Source organism: Mesoplodon densirostris, chromosome 5 (genome assembly GCF_025265405.1).
Source record: "Mesoplodon densirostris isolate mMesDen1 chromosome 5, mMesDen1 primary haplotype, whole genome shotgun sequence".
Classification (NCBI taxonomy): Eukaryota; Metazoa; Chordata; class Mammalia; order Artiodactyla; family Ziphiidae; genus Mesoplodon; species Mesoplodon densirostris.
Window position 1 is genome coordinate 154680652 of NC_082665.1, and position 24371 is coordinate 154705022.

A 24371-nucleotide genomic window follows, 5' to 3' on the forward strand; every position below is an offset into this window, starting at 1 on the left:
ATGTCTGCTATTGGCTATCGGGGCTGAAGGCAGCCATCTATTTAAAAAGAGGAATGGGGGTTTGGGTTTTCTAAGGAAAGTTTATGAATGAGGAAATTAAGGATGGCAGCAAGTTTAAGGCCTATATCACTTGCCTTTGGACACTGGTTCCTTTGTGTTTGAAACCTAGAAAGTGAAAAAAACTGGTGCTAAAATTGGGGTCAGGGATAGCAAGGGAGAGTTTTTGTGAGCCTGAATTTCACGTGGCAAGTGCTTATCCTGGCAACAGGGCGTCTCCCTTGTACCAAATCAGAGCCCTCCAAGGTACCAGATTCTCATAGTACACAGATACCAACAGGCTGGCACGCTTATCTGACCTGATTATGATCCAGTAGAGTATGAGGAGAGATGTTTCTGTTCGTTGCCAACCTCCTGTTTACCAGAAGGATCACTACCACATTATCCACAAACTGGAAATAAAACAAAATCCACGACGTCACTAATTTAGAATGGGAAAGCGGGCTTCTGGGGCTTTGTTTTGCGTGGTTTTGTCTAATATACAAGGGCATGAAGTTATTTTAAGATGTAGAGTTCGTAGAGGTAGTTTGGATAAAGCTTTGAAAGGGTGCTTGTGGATATTCATTTCTGGCCGTCAGGATGTGGATGCACATTTCTTAAAATTCTCACACGTGACATCTTTCAGCCTGGAGACCCTGCTAAATTATAAGAAGCGCCGTCACTGGTAGGGGAAGCATGTTGCTGCAAATGGCATTATTTCATACTTTTTTATGACTGAGTAGTATTTCATTGTAATTATATACCACATTTTCTTTATCTATTTATTTGTCAGTGGACATTTGGGTTGCTTCCATGTCTTGGCTGTTGTAAATAGTGCTGCTATGAACACTGGGGTGCGTGTATCTTTTTGAATTAGAATTTTCTCTGGATATATGTCCAGGAGTGGGATTGTCAGATCATATGGTAACTCTATTTTTGGTTTTTTAAGGCACCTCCATACTGTTTGCCATAGTGGTTGTACCAATTTACATTCCCACCAACAATGTAAGAGGGTTCCCTTTTCTCCACACCCCTCCAGCATTTATTATTTGTAGACTTTTTAATGGGATGGCCATTCTGACCAGTGTGAGATGATACCCTATTGTAGTTTTGATTTGCATTTCTCTGATAATTAGCAACGTTGAGCATCTTTTCATGTGCCTATCGGTCATCTGTATATCTTAGGAGAAATGTTTATTTAGGTCTTCTGCCTGTTTTTTTTTTTTTGATTGGGTTGTTTGGTTTTTCTGTTACTGAGTTATATGAGCCGATTGTATATCTTGGAAGTTAAGCCCTTGTTGGTTGCATCGTTTGCAAATATTTTCTCCCTGCCCATAGTTTGTCTTTTCATTTTGTTTATGGTTTCCATTGCTGTGCAAAAGCTCATAAGTTTGATTAGGTTCCATTTGTTGATTTTTTTTTATATCTATTGCCTTGGGAGACTGACCTAAGAAAACATTGCTACAGGTTATGTTAGAGAATGTTTTGCATGTGTTCTCTTGTAGGAGCTTTGTAGTGTCCTATCTTAAGTATTTAAGACATTTTGAGTTCATTTTTGTGTATTGTGTGAGGAAGTGCTCTCACTTATTGGTTTACATGCGGCTGTCCAGCTTAACCAACGCCATTTGCCAAAGAGACTGTCTTTTTTCTGTCGTATATTCTTGATTTGTCAAAGATTAAATGACTGTAGGTGTGTGGGTTTAATTCTGGGCTCTCCGTTCTGTTCCCCTGATCCATATGTCTGTTTTTATGGCAGTACCACGCTGTTTGATTACTCTAGTTTTGTAGTATTGTTTGAAGCCTGGCAGGGTTATGCCTCCAGCTTTGTTCTTTTTCCTCAGGATTGCTTTGGCAGTTCTGGGTCTTTCATGGTTCCATATAAATTTTAGGATTATTTGTTTTAGTTCTGTGAAGAATGTCACGGGTAATTTGATGGTAATCACATTAAATCTGTAGATTATGCTTTGGGTAGTATGGCCGTTTTAACGATATTAATTCTTCCAATCCAAGACCGTGGTGTATCTTTCAGTTTCTTTAAATTATCTTTAGATTTCTTTATCAATGTTTTATACCTCTCAGTGTATAAGTCTTTCACTTCCTTGGTCAGTTTTATCCTAAGTATTTTATTATTTTTGATGTGATATTAAAAGGGATTTTTTTACTTTCCCTTTTTGATATTTCATTGTTAGTATAAAGAAATACAGTCAATTCCTGAATGTTAATTTTGTATCTTTCTACCTTGTGGAATTTATCAGTGCTAGTGGTTTTTGTGTGGAGTCTTTCGGGTTTTCTACATATACTATCATGTCATCTGCACAAAATGACGGTTTTATCTCTTCCCTTCCAGTTTGGTTACCTTTTGTTTCTTTTTCTTGCTTGATTGTTGTGGCTAGGACTTACAATACTATGTTGGATAGAAGTAGTGAGAGTGGCCATTCTTCTCTTTTTCCAGGAATCAGCAGGAAGGCTTTCAACTTTTCACCATTGAGTATTATGTTGGCTCTAGATTTGTCACAAATAGCTTTTATTAAGCACCTGTTTAACCAAGTGAAGACCTGAGGCTGTCCCTAACTACAGCCCTGAAGCTCTCCCTACCTGAGGCCTTGATGCTGTGCCTAACTCAGGCCCTGGTCATGTATTTAACTAAGACCCTAATGCTGATGCAACAAAGACCCTGATGCAGCTCCTACATCATGCCCTGACAGGTTCTACAGCTAAGGGCCTGACGCTAGGCCTCAATCAGGCCCTGTTGCTCTTCCTAAGTCAGGCTCTGACGCTGTCCCTACCTGAAGCCCTGACATTGGTTCTAATTAAGGCCCTGATACTCTCAGTAACTAAGGTCCTGACGCTATCCCAAGATCATTTCCTGACACGATCCCTAGACCTTCACCTGATCTTGTCCCTGCAAATATCCTGCCTCTTATGCTAACTAAAGCCCTTATGCTGTGCCGAAATCAGGCTCTGAATTTAGTCCCAAGGCCTTGATGCTGTCCCTAACAAAGGACTAGATGCTCGTCCTAAATCCGGCCCTGACACTGTCCCTAACTAAGGCCCTGACATGGTACCCAACAGAGGCCCTGATGCTAGTCCTAACTAAAGGCTTGACACTGTCCCTAAGTAAGGCCTTGCTGCCATCCATATCTAAAGTCCTGACACTATCCTGAGCTTATATCCTGACCCATCTCATACTAAGGTTCTGAAAATGTCTCAAAGTAGGCCATGTTGCTGTCCCTAAGTGAGGCCCTGAGGCTGTCCCTGACAGAGACCCCGATAATGTCTTTAACAACGCCCCTGACGCTGATCCTACCGAGGCCCTTAGGCTGCTCCTACATCATGCCCTGACACTATCCCTAGCTAAGGCCCTGACGCTAGGCCTGACTCATGCCCTGTCACTCTCCCTAAGTCAGGCTCGGATGCCTTCCCTACCTGTAGCCCTGACACTGGTCGTAAATTAGGCCCTGATGCTCTACGTAAATCAGGTCTTGAAACTATCCCTAGGTCATTTCCTAGCACTATCCCTAGACCTTAACCTGACCTTGTCTTTAGCTAAAGGTGAGACTACCTAAAGAGATCCCTTAGGGCGTGACTTTTTCATCTTGTGAATATAGTTTTCTTAAGAAAATAATGTTTATGGTTTTACAAACTTTAAACAAAATGTACTCAACTGCTGTGGAATATTCCTTCAGAGGTCCGTGCATGGTTCACTTCTGCATCTGCTTGTGTTGGCCTTCAGGTTGCTTTCAGGTATGGCTCCTCTTATGCTAACTAAATCCCTGGTGCTGTCCCTAGCTAAGTCCCTGAAATTAGTCCCGAGATCGTGAACCTGTCCCTAACTGAGGCCTGGAGGCTCGTCCTAACTCAGGCTTTCATACTGTCCCTAACTAAGGCCCTGACACTACTCTTAACTCAGGCCCTGACACTGTCTATAACTAAGGCACTGCTGCCATCAATATGTAAAGTCCTGACATTATCCTGAGCCAGTATCCTGACCCATGTCTTACCAAGGTTCTGAAACTGTCCCAAAGTAAGCCCTGAAGCTGTCCCTAAGTGAGGCCCTGAGGCTGTCCCTAACAGAGGCCCTGATAATGTGTTCAATGAAGACCCTAATGCTGATCCTACAGAGGACCTGATGCTACTCGTAAGTCATGCCCTGACCCTGTCCCTAACTCAGGCCTTAAAGATAGACCTCACCTAGGCCCTGTTGCTGTACTTTACATAGGTTCTGACGCTGTCCCTACATCAAGCCCTGGCACTGGTCCTGATTAAGGCCCTGACGCTAGTCCTAAGGCCCTGATGCTCTCAATAACTAAGCTCCTCACGCTCTCCCTAGGTCATTTCCTGACACTTACCCTGCAATGGAACCTGACTCTGTCCCGAGCTAAAATCCTGCATCTTATCCTAACTGAAACCGTAATACTGTCCATAACTGAGGCCCTGACTAGCCCTAACTAAGGTCCTGACCCTGTCTCTATCTAAGGTCCGTAATTTGTCCCTAATATAGGCTCTGCTGCCGGCAATAACTAAAATCCTGACACTCTCCTGAAGTATTATCCTGACCCATCTCTAACAAATATCTTAACACTGTCCCTAAGGAAGGACTTTCGCTGTCCCTAAGTGAAGACCTGAGGCAGTCCCTAACTATGGCCCTGGAGCTCTCCCTACCTGAGGCCTTGATGCTGTGCCTAACTCAGGCCCTGGTCATGTATTTAACTAAGACCCTAATGCTGATGCAACAAAGACCCTGGTGCAGCTCCTACATCATGCCCTGACAGGTTCTACAGCTAAGGGCCTGACGCTAGGCCTCAAACAGGCCCTGTTGCTCTTCCTAAGTCAGGCTCTGACGCTGTCCCTACCTGAAGCCCTGACATTGGTTCTAATTAAGGCCCTGATACTCTCAGTAACTAAGGTCCTGACACTATCCCAAGATCATTTCCTGACACGATCCCTAGACCTTCACCTGATCTTGTCCCTGCAAATATCCTGCCTCTTATGCTAACTAAAGCCCTTATGCTGTGCCGAAATCAGGCTCTGAATTTAGTCCCAAGGCCTTGATGCTGTCCCTAACAAAGGACTAGATGCTCGTCCTAAATCCGGCCCTGACACTGTCCCTAACTAAGGCCCTGTCATGGTACCTAACAGAGGCCCTGATGCTAGTCCTAACTAAAGGCTTGACACTATCCCTAAGTAAGGCCTTGCTGCCATCCATATCTAAAGTCCTGACACTATCCTGAGCTTATATCCTGACCCATCTCATTCTAAGGTTCTGAAAATGTCTCAAAATAGGCCGTGATGCTGTCCCTAAGTGAGGCCCTGAGGCTGTCCCTGACAGAGACCCCGATAATGTCTTTAACAACGCCCCTGACGCTGATCCTACCGAGGCCCTTAGGCTGCTCCTACATCATGCCCTGACACTATCCCTAGCTAAGGCCCTGACGCTAGGCCTGACTCATGCCCTGTCACTCTCCCTAAGTCAGGCTCGGATGCCTTCCCTACCTGTAGCCCTGACACTGGTCGTAAATTAGGCCCTGATGCTCTACGTAAATCAGGTCTTGAAACTATCCCTAGGTCATTTCCTAGCACTATCCCTAGACCTTAACCTGACCTTGTCTTTAGCTAAAGGTGAGACTACCTAAAGAGATCCCTTAGGGCGTGACTTTACATCTTGTGAATATAGTTTTCTTAAGAAAATAATGTTTATGGTTTTACAAACTTTAAACAAAATGTACTCAACTGCTGTGGAATATTCCTTCAGAGGTCCGTGCATGGTTCACTTCTGCATCTGCTTGTGTTGGCCTTCAGGTTGCTTTCAGGTATGGCTCCTCTTATGCTAACTAAATCCCTGGTGCTGTCCCTAGCTAAGTCCCTGAAATTAGTCCCGAGATCGTGAACCTGTCCCTAACTGAGGCCTGGAGGCTCGTCCTAACTCAGGCTTTCATACTGTCCCTAACTAAGGCCCTGACACTACTCTTAACTCAGGCCCTGACACTGTCTATAACTAAGGCACTGCTGCCATCAATATGTAAAGTCCTGACATTATCCTGAGCCAGTATCCTGACCCATGTCTTACCAAGGTTCTGAAACTGTCCCAAAGTAAGCCCTGAAGCTGTCCCTAAGTGAGGCCCTGAGGCTGTCCCTAACAGAGGCCCTGATAATGTGTTCAACGAAGACCCTAATGCTGATCCTACAGAGGACCTGATGCTACTCCTAAGTCATGCCCTGACCCTGTCCCTAACTCAGGCCTTAAAGATAGGCCTCACCTACCGCACGTACCGCAAAAAAAAAAAAAAAAAAAAAAAGAAATCAGCATGAGTGTCCGTCTCCGTGGTGGGGTCTGTGGTGCAGGCTCCCAATACTGGGGTTTGGTGGGTGACCCTGCAGTTTAGACACCGGATACTAAAGGAAGACCTGTTGGCAGTGGCCTGAGGAAACCCAGGTGGCTTGCCTCAGCACTGGAAGTGGGTGGCTCTGGCTGCGGGAGGGTGGACCTTACTCGGTTCCCTCTGTGTAGCTCACCTCCATCCACATCCTGACCCACTGAGTACCACCTGGGGATCTTTCAGGCAATTCTGGTTCAGATGCCCAAGAAGAGACCATGCCTAGATCACAAATGATCTTTGTACCTATTTGGACACAGCCCAGAATCTCAGGCTACTTAATGAGCCATGGACCTCCAATGGCTAGACTGCTCTGCATGTGGGCACAACTCCTCCCCTGTGCCTCAGGGACTTCCTCTCTAGTCCTCTTCTAAGTCAGAAAGGAGAAAAACAAATATCGTATATTAATGCATACATCTGTAACCTAGAAAAATGGTACAGATGAACTCGTGTGTAAGGCAGAAATAGAGACACAAATGTAGAGAACAAATGTATGGACACCAAGGGGGGAAACTGGCAGGGTGGTGGTGGTGGGATGAATTGGGAGACTGGGATTGACATATACACACTTATATGTATAAAACAGATAACCAATAAGAAACTGCTGTATAAAAAAATAAAATTCAAAGTTAAATAAATAATATTAAAAAAATAAAACAGAAAAAATGTTCTTTCGTTCACATAGACGTATTTATATGAATGGATTATTTCCATGCTTGTATCTATAAATACAAAAAGAGGAATAAAACCTACCTTGAACCAAAAAAGGAAAAAAAAAAACAGAACCCACCAGTCATACAGAGGATAACCCTATCAGGGCACTTGCTCCAGTGGTAAACAATTCTGAAGTTGGTCAGAGGTGGGGAATAGTCTCCCAAGCAGCCAGCAGCCCCCCACCCCCACCCCCGCAAGGCGCGTCCTCATTGCAAAGCTGGGGGACCGTGCCGAGGCGTCTGTGAGTAAACGTGAGCTGAGCCCCAGGACAGGTGCTGCTGAACTGTTCCCACCCTTCCCAGGTAAAACACCTGAATGTGGGCAAGGACTTGAAAGCCTAGAGGAAGGGCCGTGGAGCCACACCAGCGACAGCACACAGGCCGACTTGGTGCCTGCAGGCCAGCCAGGATGGTCCTGGCCCTGGGCGCTCTTCTGGAAGCTTTCCACTTCCCTGCCTGAGGTACCCCTCCTGTCCCGGCCCCCACTGCTTTTTCCCTTCCTACCTATGCCCGGGGAGAAATTCCAGCAACAGGTACGGGTAACACATCCTCTTCTTTAGCAGGTGGCAGCCTGGCAACTCCTGCGGAAAGTCCAGAAGAACCCCACTCACTGGGCTACCCACAAAGCCGTGGGCCCTCACTCCCTCCCACCAGCCCAGCCCCGACACTGCTGACGGGGCAGAGAATATGGCGTCAGGCACAGCTGCAGGGGCTCTTGCTGCCTGGAGGGATGTTTATATTGACCTCAACCCAGGCACACCTGGGGAGGGCTAGCCGGCAGGGTCAGCCTGCCCAGGTCAACCAATCCTCGCCCCTCAGGGGCTCACAGTTGCAGGAAATGGGCCTTGCTGCACCGGCCAGGTCCAGAGAACAGGTGTGGGCTCCTGAGAGTCAGGATAGACAAGGGGCTGCAGCCCTGGCTTGTTTTCTAATCATTTTATCTGGCCCATGAGTGGGAGACAACTTCAAGAAGACCCTCTCCTAATGAGAGGAACCCAGGAGTCAGGGAGAGGAGGGGTGGCGGGTGGAGACAGAGGCCTGGTGCCCCGGCTGCAGTGGAAGCCTCTGGAAGACCAGGCGGAGGGAGGCCGCACAGAGTGAAGCCCAGGGTCACAGACCTGTAGGAGGTACTGCTTGTTTGGTAAAGTCCTGCTCTGAGGTGCTCAGGGTCAGCTCAACCGACAGGTGGGCTGGGGGTGCTCTGCAGTGACGTCTATGTGAATGGTTCCTGTGTGCCCAGCCCTGCCGGGGTAACTGCCCAGGGGGGCTCCGTATCAAGGGAGGGGCCTGACCACGAGAGCCCCGTGGGCTGCCGGGTACCTGCCCAGGGGAGCTCCATATCCTGGGAGCGGCTTGACCACAAGGGCCCCGTGGGCTGCTGGGTACCTGCCCAAGGGAGCTCCATATCCTGGGAGCGGCTTGACCACGAGGGTCCCGTGGGCTGCTGGGTACCTGCCCAGGGGAGCTCCGTATCCTGGGAGGGGCCTGACCACGAGAGCCCCGTGGGCTGCTGGTGACCTGGTAAAGGATGTCAGGACAGTCAGTGAAGCCACCGAGGACATACATCCAGTAACTCCTAATTCCTACACCCTGCTGGTCATTCTACCATCCACCAGGACATGGTATTCTGTATTAGACTTCAATGATGCCTTCTTCTGTATTCCATTACTCCCAGAGTCACAAGAAATTTTGGCTTGTGATTGGCAGGACTCAACATACAACGAAGACAATACTGCTGGCACCATCCTGCCCCAAGTGTTCAAAAATTCCCAAACCATCTTTGGGGCAATGTTAGCTAAAGACCTAAAAGTTCTACATCTGTAAAAAGGAACCTTCCTTCAATATGCAGACGACATTCTGCTCGCCAGCCCTACTAAGGAGGCCTCTGAACTACCTAGCCAAGAAAGGATAGAAGGTGTCCAAGAAAAAGGCTCAAATATCACAGACTAAGGTGACCTGCCTGGGCTTCATTCTCACAGAAGGTCGGAGAAGCCCATCCCAGGAAAGGGAAGAAGCCATTTGCAGCCTTACCCCTTCTAAAACTAGAAGACAGCTTAGGGGTTCCTGGGGAGGCCGGAGTTTGCTGCATCTGGATCCCTAACTACAGTCTAATAGCTGGGCCGCTGTATGAAACACTGACACGAAAAGATGATGATCCTTTTGAATAGAATCCAGAAGCAGCCTTTCAAGAATGGAAAGAGCAGTCAATTCAGACCCTTGCCCTGGAACTCCCTAATTTAGCTAAACCCTTTGACCTTTACATTCCCGGTCAAAGGTTAATCGCCCTTGGAGCATTACTGCAAAAACTGGGACCACTTGAAATGGAGCAACACAAGAATGCCCTTCAAATATGATAAACTATGGTCACCAAAGGGCTTTGCCCGCCCCCCCCCATCAGGCCAGGATACTGGGGTATCTAAAAACCTGGAAATCAGCCCGCAAGGCCAGCTCCCTCCCAAGGGAAAAGGACCCCACGTGGTGATCCTAACCACCCACCATGCCCTGAAGTTGCAGGGGTCGCTCCGTGGACACACAGACCTCGAGAGAGGAGGCCCTCCAACTTCAACCTCCAGAGAGACAACCGGGGGCAACGGGCCCCAGTGACGACTCATGTGACCATCACTTGACCTGGAGTTTCTCTCAGAAAACAAGAGTGTGCCCCGAAAGAGCAGACTACTGCTTGCAGGACTTACTGCACCCAGAGGGGAGCTAATAAGCTTGGCGGGGGAACCGTATATCACGCTGTCACCATAGAAAAGCCTACAGACACCGCGGTGATGGCGGCCAATGAGACCGGCTGGACTCCTGGCTACTTCAAAAGGCCGTTGACTCAGTGGCCGTCATGGACCTGGATCGTCACCGGCCCTGGACTGTCTGGGAGTTGAGCGGGCAGGGCTCCGACACCTGGTGCTGTTTGTACGTTAATTGAGGGGCCTAATTGAAGAAAGCACAGACTACCGGTCAGAGCATCTAGGCTGGCAGAAACCGTCAGCCTAAGGTGGCCGAACAAATGTGGGGCGGGGTGAAACCTGCACCCCGCCCAGCATCTCTGCACATCTCTTTCCTGGACCCTTAGAGGTCATTAGGATCTATAACACTTCCAATGCTGGTGCTCAGGCGGACGAGCAGTGAGGCAGGAGGCCTGCGGACAATCGACCTCACCTGGAGGCTGGTGGGGAGACGTTTTGCCCCTCCCTCCCGGGTATGAGGACTCCCAACTCAGCACGAAGCACTTACAGAAGAGGGGTCTGCACCCTCAGCACCCCAAGAATGAGGAACGGGACAAAAAGCAGAGGAGGTGTTTGTCTCCGGCAAAGCCCATTAAAAATTCCTGGGAGATAAAATTAGAATCTGGGCAATAAAATAAAGTCTAACCTTTTTTTCCTTTGTGCTTTGTCCAATTTCACTTGCTCCTAGGGTTCCGCATGCAGAGGTCCCACACCAGGCACTTCAGACCCGATTTCCTAGTGCAGAATGGCTGGGTCGACACCTCAGTTCGTGGGTCCCCTGCAGACTCTGCGACATAGAGCCTGAGCTCCAGCCAACCCGGCCCTCGAGAGCTCCGCCCCCTCCCTCCCGCCGGGATCCCTACACAGCAGCCCAGCCCACAGCCTGCAGGGGAGCGCGTGCTCTCACCTCTCCATTCTCTGATCAAAATATAAAGTTTCCTTTGCTTCTGAACCAAACTCAGTCTCGTTCTTTTGGCTCCAACGACACTGGGCAGGGGGACCCTTGTTGGGGTCCGCTCTGGAGGATCAGTAACAGAAATTGAGAACATTGTAACTTCAATGAACAGATGTGTGAGCCAAACTGTAATTAACATAGAGCAGTGTATAAGGCTCGGGTAAAATAAGATGTTTCTAAGACTTCCATTTGATATTTCCATCACTTTATTATAAGCAAGTTCAGTAGAGGGGTTTGTCTTATTTGTCAGGTCAATATTAGAGAAATGACGTGATATCTTTCCAAGGGTGGACATCTAATAATCTTGGCTGAAGCTTCAACCTTGTTTTGAAGGCTTTTCCACTGAAAATGAGACCTCTCTTTCAGCTCCCCCATTTCCGAGAAGTATAAAACCTTATACCGTATTATTACCAAACGGGAAACGCGGGAGGAGGGATAAATTAACAGTTTGGGATTAACACATACACACTGCTATGTATAAAATAGATCATCAACAAGGAACTTCTGTATAACACAGGGAACAACATTCAATATTCTGTAATAACCTATAAGGGGAAATCATCTGAAAAAGGATACATGTCTACATCTACATCATGTAGCAACGACAGATAAAATGTAACCTAAGGGAGGCCGATGGTGAGCGCTTCTGACCCTGAAGATTTCAGTCAACTAAAGCTCGGACTCTGACTACTTGCCTAAGGCCCTTAATGAACATACGTGTACTCATAGCTTAAATATTTCCCAGTTTGGGGTTCGGGGAGACACTGATTTGGAAAAATCCCCGGTGTCCTCCTTACATGAAAGGGACTCTACCTACAGCTAAAACATGCCTGACACCCAGAGGATGGTACACCGTTTTGACCCGGAAGAGTTTGGAAAAGGCACCTCATCTCCTCATCTCCTGGTAGTCGGGTTCACCCCTCCACCCTCTCTTCTAACAAGCTCCCCACTTGCAGAATCAGCAGCTTTAACCTCCTGTTTCGTACAGTTAGAAATTTGTCCGGAGGATGAACGGGAAGAGGGGGAACCAATGAGAGACCAGCTCTAGGTGTTTGGACAGGCACATGTCACTCTAATTTCCAAGCAGGAAGAACAACTAACTAAAGTCTCAGCCTGCACCCCGGAACAAGAATAGGGCCTGAAGCAATCCTGGGGTTTTGTGGCCAGTGCCCAAAAAAGGGACTTAAAAAATGGAGCTCAGGGGCACTGCAATTGACAAACCTGCAGGGTTATAAATGATAACAATCTTCCAAAAATATATTGAGGTAAGGCAACGAAAAGGATTTGAGAGCAAGGCAGAATTGCAGGAAACAGTTTTCAAGAGATAGTTTGGAGTCGCCTTTAAAGCACATGAAAAGCGGCAGAACTTCGACAATGGTGCAGTTAGCCAAAAAGGGCCTATGCGTTTTTCCTGAATATATTTAGTAAAAAACGCAGACGCCCTTTTTGGCCAACCAAGCAAGCGGGCAATGCAAATCAGCACTACAAAGAAGTCTCACTCGCATCTGTCAAAAGGGCCATCCTGGAAAAGTGTAAAAACCAGAAATGCAGGACAAGCCCTGGAGAAAAGGGAGCTTTGTTATGCTGATGGGCGGGATGTAAAATGCCAATGGCCACTCTGGAGAAGTGTATGGTGTTTCCTAAAACATCTAAAAATCAGAGCCACAGGGCATAGGGCACTTCCACTCATGGGCGTATATATTCGGAAAACCAAAAATCGACAGGACACAGGCACCCCAAAGTTTAGGGCTGCTCGGTTTACAAGGACCTCGACTCGGGTACACCTTAAGTATCCCAGGAAACAAAAAAAATGGGTAAACAAGCTGTGGTACTTATGTACAATGGAATATCACTCAGCCATGAAATCAATGTCCTAAGGCTAGTAGCAGCATAATGAGTGATTTAGGTACGATGATACTAAGAGAAATAAGTCACACAGGTAACGAAACGGAATGTAAAAATCTCTACACATGAACTGTACAAAACAGAACGGAGTCACACATTTAGAAAACACACTATGGCTGCTTACGGGGAAAGATGAGGTGGGGTGAGGCATAAAACAAGAGTTTGAAATTAGCACAGATACCTTTCCATCAACCAAATATGTAATAGACAAGACCTACTCATTGCTCAGTGAACAGGACTCAACACACCCTATTCACCGCAGAAGAATATATCTGCATAGTAAGAATCTTTAAAAAGTATTTATTGATATCTCTCTGTAAGTGAATCAAGTGGGTGTAAAGCAGCATAAACACAGCATTGAAAATCAGCTAAACCCCATTATAAATATAAATTACAAAAAAAAAAAGATAGTGAAAGAGAAATTCTTACAAAATTCGTTCAGGAGCTGTGATGCAACCTGGATTGACCACATGTAGACCCACAGCTGGAAGAAACATAAGGCTGGACACGCTTGGGTCTGACAGGATTGGTGAGGTTGCGTGAGCAAATGCAGACTCTTTAAAGTAATAATGTGTGCTACCCATTCCATGGGTCCCAAATCTCCAGGTTCAAGGGAATCTTCCTACAGCTAAAACATGGATGGGAAACCCAGAGGATGGTACACCCAAGTGATCGGGAAAGGTTTCTAAAACGCACGTTATTTTTCATCTCCTGGTGCTCGGGTTCGCCATTCCAGCCGCTTTACTATCAATCTCCCCACTTGGAGAATCAGCACCTTTAACCTCCTGTTTTGTACAGTTTGCAAATTGTCCAGAGGATGAACGGGGAGAGGGGGAGCCAATGAGAGACCAGCTCTAGGTGTTTGGACAGGCACATGTCACTCTAATTTCCAATCAAGAATAAGAATTAACGGGCTTCCCTGGTGGCGCAGTGGTTGAGAGTCCGCCTGCCGATGCAGGGGACACGGGTTCGTGCCCCGATCCCGGAAGATCCCACATGCCGCGGAGCGGCTGGGCCTGCGAGCCATGGCCGCGGAGCCTGTGTGTCCGGAGCCTGTGCTCCGCAACGGGAGAGGCCACAGCAGTGAGAGGCCCGCGTACAGCAAAAAAAAAAAAAAAAAAAAGAATAAGAATTAACCAAAGGCTCAGCCTGCCCCCACCCCCGAACCAGAATAGGGCCTGAAGCAATCCTGCGGTTTTGCAGCCAGCTCACAAAAAAGCGAGTTGAAAGATGGAGCTCAGGGGCACTGCAATTCAAAAACCTGTACAGTTATAAAGGACAGCTCTCGTCCAAAAATATATTGAGGGAAGGCAACGAAGAGGATTTGAAAGCAAGGCAGAATTGTAGGAAACAGTTTTTAAGAGGTAGATTGGAGTTGCCTTTAAAGCAAGTGAAAAGAGACAGAACTTGGACAATGATGCAGTTGGCCAAAAAGGGCCTATGCATTTTTTTCCTGAATATAGTCAAGACTGAGTCCCCAGAAGGGCCCTCCTACTGCCAGGCACAGCCCAGTTTGGGTCCCTCCTCTTGCACCAGGGAGTTGCAGGTGTAGACAGTTCGAAAGAACCTCTTTCTAGGCTCTTGTAGCAAAGTCATGGCCACCAGTCAGACTGCCTCCTGGCCATCCTGCAGGGCACAGAGCACAGCAAAGGGTATCCACCCCTTCTACAGCAATGTCAGTCGGCTCACCGGCTTGGCAAGGTAAGTACCCGGGTTCCATACCCTGCCCCACATGAATGTACAGCCCCGCCTGTTCCCTACAGATAAATGCACACAAGATAAATGCAGCCCTGATGCCCTCTCCCCATCCTGTTCCTGTAGAAGGTGGTGGCAGAAATGAACCGCCTGGGCATGATGGTGGACTTGTCCCATGTCTCGGATGCTGTGGCACGGCGAGCCCTAGAAGTGTCACAGGCACCTGTCATCTTCTCCCACTCAGCGGCCCGGGGCGTGTGCAGGAACACTCGGAATGTTCCTGATGATATCCTGCAGCTTCTCGTGAGAGACTGCCCTGGCCCTAATCCCTAAAGCAAGAGGTTCAAACCAGGAGCCCTTGAACCTGAGCCTCTTCTCCCTCAATTTCCTCAAACCCCAGGTTAAATATCTTCTGCCCCCAAAACCCACGGTCCACAGCCCCTGAACTCTTGAGCCCTAGGTGGGGGTCTAGGTGGTAAGATACTCCTCCAAACCCGGAAACCCAGGGCCAAGACACCACCCAGACCCGGGCTGCGGCTCCTCCATTCACACAAACCCAGAGAGGAGATGACTCTGACCTCAAAGCCAGGGCTGAACACCTTTCTCACAGGGGCCGAGTGAACAGGCAGGTGGCTGTGCTGGGAGCCAAGCTGACTGTCCACCGGTCCGCCCCTGCAGAAGATGAACGGTGGCATCGTGATGGTGTCCTTGTCCGTGCGGGTGCTGCAGTGCAACCCGTTAGCCAACGTGTCTACTGGGGCAGGTGAGCCTCGCCCTGGGCTCTCTGAAAACTCTGATTTGGAGCTGAAGCTGGGTCCAAATTTGAGGAGGACTTCAGAAGAGCCCCAGTGGTTTGACCCACCTGTTGGCAATAGGTACAGCTCCCAAAAACCCAATAATGGACGGTACACAGCACCTTGGTGCCATGTGGAACTGGAGCCATGGAATCAAAACTGTGATAATGATGGGTATCAGGGAGGCTGTCAGACACAGAGCCCGGGTGCTGCCCATCTGTGCCTCTGCAGGGGCTCCTAAAGCACACTGCCCCTACCTCTGGCCAAGGGACTGGACAGCTCCTTAGGTCTCTGGGGTCTTCATCAGTTGTACTCTTGTCCCTCTCTCATCCTCCACACCCGGGGAAAGGAGCCCCCACAGGTTCTCAAGGAGACTGGTAGGCAGGGTGAATCTTGGGTGGGAAATGGCCCAAACAGGGGGCTCTGGGGTCCACTCCAAATCTGAGGTCCAGTTCTAGAGCCAGCTGGGATCACTTCAGATCAAACCTCAGGGCCCTCTAGTTGGTACTCTCGGTGCCAGGCCATGAAGCAACTGGCCTGTTTGGCCTACAGGCTGCAAAAAGGGGAATCAACAGAGGTCAGTCATCACCCCACCCCTGCCCTGGAAGCCCCACACTGCTGACTTTCCATTCTTCAGATCACTTCGACCACATCAGGGCAGTCATTGGATGCAAGTTCATCGGGATTGGCGGAGATTATGACGGGGCTGGCCGGTGGGTGCTTCCCCGTGGCTTGTCTCGGGCTGGCTGGGCAGCAGTGGGGCTTTCACAGCCACCGTGCCCACCACACTGTGGTCCTCATGGCCTTGACCATAGCCTCAGGTGTGCTGGCCCAACTGGTATCTCCCCTCTCTCAGGGTCTGCTTCCTGGGCTCTCCTGTCTGTTTGACCCTACTCTAGGTCATCATATTTGTCTAAAACACCACACAGAGATCAACTGCCCAGCATCTGCACCCATCCAGTGCCAGCAGACCAGACCCATGGCCTCTGAGCAGACTCTTAGCAACGTCTGGGCTGGGCTGACCATCTTCTCTGCCTGCAGTTGGGTCTGTGCATGCAGGGGGCTCAACCCAGTTCTTAAAAAGCTTTTCTTCTCTTTATAAATGGAGACAAAAAGTGCATTCAGTGAAAGGCATAGATCTTAACAGTACAACTCAATGACTTTTGATGAATAGTCGAGACGCTTTTGGGGTCTTCCTCTGAAGGATGAAGAGCAGGAGAGAATCATTTACTCTCTCCAAGTCTCCATTTTCCATATCTGACCAGGGCTGGAGTTCAGTGGACCCTGGACACATAGGGCTTTGGTTCTGACTCAGGACCAGGGAACAGGTCTGAGGCCCAAGAGCTGGCTGGCTGGTGGCCACACAGGTTCCCACAGGGGCTGGAGGACGTGTCCATATACCCGGTACTGATAGAGGAGTTGCTGGGGCGTGGCTGGAGTGAGGAAGAGCTCTGGGGTGTGCTTCGAGGAAAGGGGCGGCGGGTATTCAGACAGGTGGAACAGGTACGCTGGGCTGGGCAAAAGAGTAGCTCTGAGCAGGTGTACGTGGGGGTGCTGTGAGAGGTGCTGACTGCCGCCTCCAGGTACGGGAGGATGAGTTCCCAGATGAGCAGCTGGGCAGCTCTTGCTGCTCCGTCCTCCCACGTCTGCATCAGAGAGAGGATCTGGCTCCAGACCAGAAACTAACCAGAGCTGCGGTTCGTGGGAATCCCATGTTGTCACCTAAGTGGTCATTCTCAAAATCTTGCCCCCACATGGGCCCAGGCCTCACAGTTATTGCCACCTTCCCAGTCCTCATTGTTTGGCTCTGGTGATCCAGTTAATCCTGCCAGATGTCACTTTGGCAGCCACAGATACCCCACAAAGTTTCCTTGCATACGAGCACAAACATGTCCTGAAAATAAATGTTTTAAAAGTGGAATCAGGGCTTCCCCGGTGGCGCAGTGGTTGAGAGTCTGCCTGCCGAGGCAGGGGACGCGGGTTCGTGCCCCGGTCCGGGAAGATCCCACATGCCACGGAGCGGCTGGGCCCGTGAGCCATGGCCGCTGAGCCTGCGCGTCCGGACCCTGTGCTCCGCGACGGGAGAGGCCACGACGGTGAGAGGCCCGTGTACCGCAAAAAAAAAAAAAAAAAAAAAAAGGAACCAGCATGAGTGTCCGTCTCCGTGGTGGGGTCTGTGGTGCAGGCTCCCAATACTGGGGTTTGGTGGGTGACCCTGCAGTTTAGACACCGGATACTAAAGGAAGACCTGTTGGCAGTGGCCTGAGGAAACCCAGGTGGCTTGCCTCAGCACTGGAAGAAGACAGTGGGTGGCTCTGGCTGCGGGAGGGTGGACCTTACTCGGTTCCCTCTGTGTAGCTCACCTCCATCCACATCCTGACCCACTGAGTACCACCTGGGGATCTTTCAGGCAATTCTGGTTCAGATGCCCAAGAAGAGACCATGCCTAGATCACAAATGATCTTTGTACCTATTTGGACACAGCCCAGAATCTCAGGCTACTTAATGAGCCATGGACCTCCAATGGCTAGACTGCTCTGCATGTGGGCACAACTCCTCCCCTGTGCCTCAGGGACTTCCTCTCTAGTCAGTTCAGGCTACTTAGACAACCACCCGATCTTCTCCCAGTTCATTAATGATAATAGAAACTGCACTAATTATAAGCAAAATTGAGTTAATACATTGAGTTAATAATGAGAGGTAGGGCTTCCCTGGGGGCGCAGTGGTTAGGAATCCACCTGCCAATGCAGGGGACACGGGTTCGAGCCCTGCTCCAGGAAGATCCAACTTGCCGAGGAGCAACTATGCCCGTGCGCCACAACTACTGAGCCTGCGCTCTATAGCCCGTGCGCCACAACTACTGAGGCCACATGCCGCAACTACTGAGGTCACATGCCGCAACTACTGAAGCCCGCGCACTTAGAGCCGGTGCTCTGCAACAAGAGAAACCACCACAATGAGAAGCCTGCGCACTGCAATGAGGAGAAGACCCCGCTCACCGCAACTAGAGAAAGCGAACGTGCAGCAACGAAGACCCAACACAGCCAAAAATAAACAAACAAATAAATAAATAAGATGAAAAAAGAAAAAAGATACAATACAGTATTGTTAACCATAGTTGCCATGCTGTACCTTACATCCCAGAATGTGTCTTGTAACTGGAAGTTTGTATCCTCTGACCACCCTCACCCATTTCCCCCCCACCTCATCCCCATAGGGTAAAAATTTAAATAGAGAAGCCCAGATAAGCTTCAATGAAAAGATGACATCTGAGCAGAGATTTGAGTTAGCCAAGTTGGTATCTAGTGGAAGAGTGCACAGGAGAGGAATGGGCCAGTGCAAAGACCCTGGGGCAGGAGCTTGTCTGGTGTGTTAGAAGAACAGGAAGGAGGCCACTGTGGTTGCAGCACAGAAAGGAGAAGAGGGTAACGGAAGTCAGATACACAATGGATGGAGAGCAGTGAGCAGGTAGGACACAATGGTCGGACCCCGAATGGCCTTGTAGGACGCTCTGCGGGCTGTGTTAGCTCTTCACGATAGGAGCCAGTGAAGGGTTTTAAGGAGAGGAGTGGCATGACTGATCACATTCCCCATGATCACGGTGACTGCTGTATGAAAAACAGACTGTGGGGGCCACGGTAGGCACAGGCAGATCAGTTAGAAGGCTCTTCAGTCACCCATGTCAGAGATGATGGTGGCTCAGCACGGAGAGATAGTAGGGGAGGTGGTGAGAAGTGGTCACATTCTGAAAATATTTTGAAGGTATACCAACAGGAGTAAAACGAAGAAAACCCAAATCCGATATCCCAGAGATAACCGTTAATTTATTTATTCTAAGCAAACACGGTCCCCTCTAAAAACCACAAAGCTTGCCAAGGATGCTCTTCTCAGAGGTACTAACTTTTTACTCCTCAGCCTACTCCAGCCTGGCCTCCTCCTCTGCCACTCTCCCAAAACTGCTCTGATTAAAGTCACCAATTACCTCGAAGTGGCTCAACCTATGAGACACTGACCTGTCCTCAATCGTGTTCTAGCAGCACATGGCATGGTGGAGCCTCCCCTCTTGCTTGATCTCTCTCCTCCCTGGGTTCGTCGACCGCACACTCTCCCAGTTTTCCTCTCTACCCCTGCTTTTCAGTCTCTTTTGCTGGTTTCACCTCCTGCCCTCACATGTTGAGGTTGCTCCTCAGTCGTGGGCCCTCTTCCCTTCTAATTTCACACATCCTCCCTCACAAATTTATTCACTCCCATGGTTTAAAATATTGGCCATGATCATCTCCAAAGGCATCCCAACCTCACACCAACTGCTCAAAACACATCCCCACTCGGATGTGTTAAGGGCATCTCCTACTCCACGTGTAGAAAACAAAGCCTTGATCAACCTTCCTAAGCCTCGTACTCTGTCTCCAATTATTTATTCAACGGACACTTACTGAGCCCCTAAGATATGCCAAGCACCGCTAGGCACTAGAGACAAAACGATGAGGCAGGAGGGTAAGGTTCAATAGAACAGAGGGTTATAGAAAGGGAACTTACAGATATGTGTGAAAATAAAAGTGTGCATGGTGCTATGACGGAGCAGTTACGTAAGGCTGTGCGAGTCTAGGTCAGCAGGGAAGAGACTGATGGGGGTTGAGGAGGGCCTCCCTTAAGAAATAATCTCTGGGGACTTCCCTGGTGGCGCGGCGGTTCAGAATCCGCCAGCCAGCACTATTTACAATAGCCAGGACGTGGAAGCAACCTAAGTGTCCATCGACAGACGAATAAAGATGTGGCACATACATACAATGGAATATTACCCAGCCATAAAAAGAAATGAAATTGAGTTACTTGTAGTGAGGTGGATAGACCTAGAGTCTGTCATACAGAGTGAAGTAAGTCAGAAAGAGCAAAACAAATACTGTACGCTAACACATATATATGGAATCTAAAAAAATAAAATGGTTCTGATGAACCTAGGGGCAGGACAGGAGTAACGACGCAGACGTAGAGAATGGACTTGAGGACACGGGGAGGGGGAAGGGTAAGCTGTGACGAAGTAAAAGAGTAGCACTGACATATATGCAATACCAAATGTAAAATAGCTAGCTAGTGGAAGCAGCTGCGTAGCACAGGGAGATCAGTTCAGTACCTTGCGACCACCTGGAAGGTGGGATCAGGAGGGTGGGAGGGAGACGCAAGAAGGAGGGGATATGGGGATATACGTATGAATATAGCTGATTCACTTTGTTATACAGCAGAAACTAACACACCATTGTAAAGCAATTATACTCCAACAAATATGTTAAAAAAAAAACCCACAAGAATCCGCCTGCCACTGCAGGGGACACGGGTTTGCTCCCTGGTCCGGGAAGATCCCACATGCCTCGGAGCAACTAAGCCCGCGAGCCACCACTACTGAGCCCATGCGCCACAACTTCTGAAGCCCGTGCGCATAGAGCTCATGTTCCGCAACAAGAGAAGCCACTGCAGTGAGAAGCCCGTGCACCGCAACGAAGGGTAGCCCCTGCTCGCCACAACGACAGAAAGCCCAGGCGCGGCAACGAAGACCCAACGCGACCAAAAATTAATTAATTAATTAATTAAAACTTATATTAAAAAAAACAAAGAAAAAATCTCTGCTGGGAATTCCCCGGTGGTCCAGTGGTTAGGACCCTGTGCCTCCAGTTCAGGGGGCCTGGGATCAATCCCTGGTTGGGGAACTAAGATCCTGCAAGCTGGCATCGCAGCCCAAATAAAAATGAAATAAAATAAAATATATTAAAATAAAAAAAGAAAGGATCTCTGATTCAAGGTCTAAAGGGTGAGAAGGTGTTTATCAGGCCAATATGTGGGGAGAAAATGTTTCCCATTTCAGTAAGTAGCACCTCCATTTACCCAATTACACATCCTTAACCCACATTCCCCACATCCAATTCATCACTTACTCCTATTCGCCTCCAAGCCATCACTAACCTACCAAATATGACTCTAACCTGCCTGCTTTACTCCATCTCCAAGGCCACCACTGTGCACAAAGCCAGTCTCCTAATGAGTCTCCCCAAATCTTCTCCTGCCCCCACCTATCCATTCTCTTACAACAGCCAGTATGGTGTCTGAAAAAGGCATCTCTGCTAACACCACTTCTCTGTTTATACCCTGCAATGGCTTCCCACCAAGTGTAGGATAAATCCCAAACAGATGATGGACTGGAGGTTGGAAGACCAGAAGGAGGTAGGGTGTTAGGTTAGAAAGAAGGATAAAGGGTCTAGGCAAACAGAGAAAAGGGCTGAAAAGAAAATGATCAGCACTTGTACAACAGTCCTGATGCAGGCAGGAGAATGCAGGAATAGCGAAGGAATACCAATAGCCACTTTTTATTTCTGCAATGCCTTTGCAATTCCCAAAATACTTCATTTATAACTGTGATTCTCAAACCTAGCTGTACATTAGAATCATGTGGAGAGATTTTTAAAACTACCAATGGCCAGGCCTCACTCCAAGCTAATTAAATCAGAATATACAGTTCACTAGGGCAGGAATTTTGTCTGTTTCGTTCACTGTCCATATGAAAAGTACCTGGGACATACATGGTGCTCAGAAAATATATACTGAATGAATAAATGAAGGAAGGAATGTACCACTATCACCTGAGATCCAAGGAAGATTTCTTTTCAAAACTTAGGGAGTAACCAGGCAACGTCAGTTACCATGGCAGCCCTGGGAAAATCATTACCAAGTGACACTAACACTCCGAGGGGCCTACATTTGTTTCCACAATAAGTAAACCTTTCTCATTTCTAAAGTACTATACTGTGAAACATGCATCTTAGTCACAACCAGAGGTTACTCAATGTCTGCTGTGATTGGAGGAAAAGAGAAGGGCCTTACGCAGTATCTAAAGCAATGACAAGAAGAAACTAGGGGCCACAGGCAGAGACAAACAGGCTCAGACAGGCTCCAATCCCTATGACATTCTGAGGTGATCACGTTGTAAGGACTCGAGCACGAGAAAGCAGCCACTAACCAGCTACCCTGTCTCAAATACGTGGAGAAAGTCAATGCAAATATATACCTATGTATTATTCTTTTCTGATCATTCTTTCAGTGTATCCCTTCTGGCTTTGTGCAAAGCGATTCTTTGTTTTGTACCTGAAAGATGAGTGGCACATGTAAATGGATGAAACATGTCAGAGCAGACATCCAAGGAGCTCTTCAGCTAACGAACGAAGAGCTCCAAGTTCTGTGAAAGAATCGTAAAAGTAGTGTAGAATCACAATATCTTAGAGCATCCTTTATATCAACTCCCCTCTATCATATCACCAATCTGTGGTCATCAGCCTATACATGAACTTTGCAGTGACAGAAAACCCAGCACTCTCTAGACAGATCTAGGCATTTCTAGTTGCTACAGCAGTCTATATCAAATTCAGAATCTGACTCCCTGTCACGCACCAATCCCAGTCTGCCTTCTGCAATGGTACACCCCATGGCACACCTCATCGCTTTTCCATCTGGCACATTTCTCAAACACATGAGGACAATTTTGTTCTTCCTAAAGCTCTTTTCTCCCACGTCACCCTCCTAAATCACTCCTTCCTGTGTTTATGACTCTGAGGAGCCCCCATGGTTTTCTCATCCCAAGGACATGACAAGCAATGGCATCAGTGTGCCTGCTACAAATTCTGGGAAAGGGGCAGGGCCACACAAGAGTCTGGCAAATGTGACTGACAACCTGAAGTGAGAGTACATGTGACAACCTCAGCCTCTCTTCAGTCCTCAGCCTCTATCCAAGGTTTCTCCATAGCACGCTATTGACATTTTGCGCCAGATAATTCTTTTGGGGTGGTGGGGAGGGCTGTCCTATGCCTTGTACAATATGTAGTAGCATCCTGGCCTCTACGCACTAGATGCCTGCAGCACACCCTCCCCCCACACCCTGGATGTGACAAAGAAAAATGTCTCCAGCCATTGTCGAACGTCCTGGAGGAAGGGTGAGGGCAAAAGCACCCTCACTCAAGAGCCACTGCTCTATCCAGTGGGTGACTATCCATGGGTGACTCTGTTCACCCATGAGTACTCAAACCTCTCTCCTCTGCTGGCTTAACAGGTAACTCTCCAGAAAGTCTATCGTGTATCAAAATGCTCTTTGAAATTTAGTAGTATTTATCTCTATAATGGTATCTGATGAAAGTAAAACTCTTTCTCCAGATATTAAGAACCTCCCAGGTGGTTAATCCACGTTTACCTTATCTCCTACCCCAGGCACTGGAAATTACAGAAATGATCGGACACCCATTTTCGGGATCCGTTCAAGAAGTACCAGTAGTGTAAGGCTTTTTGGCAACCTGAACAACTGAATTCAAGTAAAATATTCTGCCTGACCATGGCTTTGTGAGACAAGCCACAAACCTGTAGCAGGACCCTCCTCGCTGCTATTTACGGAATTGAGGTATCTGACTGGAAAGCCGGTGGAGGTGAACTACCCAAGGAAGCAGTGGGTTCAGGATGAGAAGTTGGAAAGGGTGACAAGGGAGGGGAGAATGAACCTCAGCTGAAAAGAAAGGGGAAAAGTACCAAGAGATGAGTTCTCTTGACTGAAGAGAAGATACGCTGAAAGCCATCAGCTTGCCCTTGGGGCCCTCAGCTCTCTGGGGCGCTCTAAGGGAAGGGTGAGCCTGGACCTACGACTCCGGACTCCTGGTCTCAGCCCCCAGGCCTGGCCATTCACTCAGACTCTCAATAAATACTTGTATTCAAAGACCTTACACGGGGACCACAACTGGGAAAACATCGCCGCACCCTCATCATAAGTCACAGGGGGAGACCCGAACTGGCCAAGCCATGACAGGAGCTGTCAGGGCGACAAAAGAGCATGGCAGGAATCGGACATCTGATCGCCAGAAGCCCTCCGCCCTCCTGGTTCGTAATGCCAGGGCCCCATCGCCGCGTATCGCCGGACCCCGGTCCTGCCTCCATCGCGCACCCTTCCCCAAGGTTGGCCGAGGTCTGGAGTCACCATCCCCTGTTCGGACCTACAGACCTCGCCGCTGCTGAGCTCTACAGATCCCGCTCCTTCCACACAGTTCGCCGATTCCGTGGGCCTTACTGAGCCGCGCCGGCCACCGTCCGCGATGCCTTGGCGCGCCCGTGACGTCACTGTCGTGCGCCTCTCCCGCAGCAAGGGGTGT

At 48.6% G+C, this 24371-nt stretch overlaps 1 pseudogene; it reads left to right on the forward strand.

Annotated features, from left to right (window-relative positions):
- Positions 1-14306: 14306 nt before the first annotated feature.
- Positions 14307-17015, forward strand: LOC132490586 (dipeptidase 2-like; annotated as a pseudogene).
- Positions 17016-24371: the final 7356 nt, after the last annotated feature.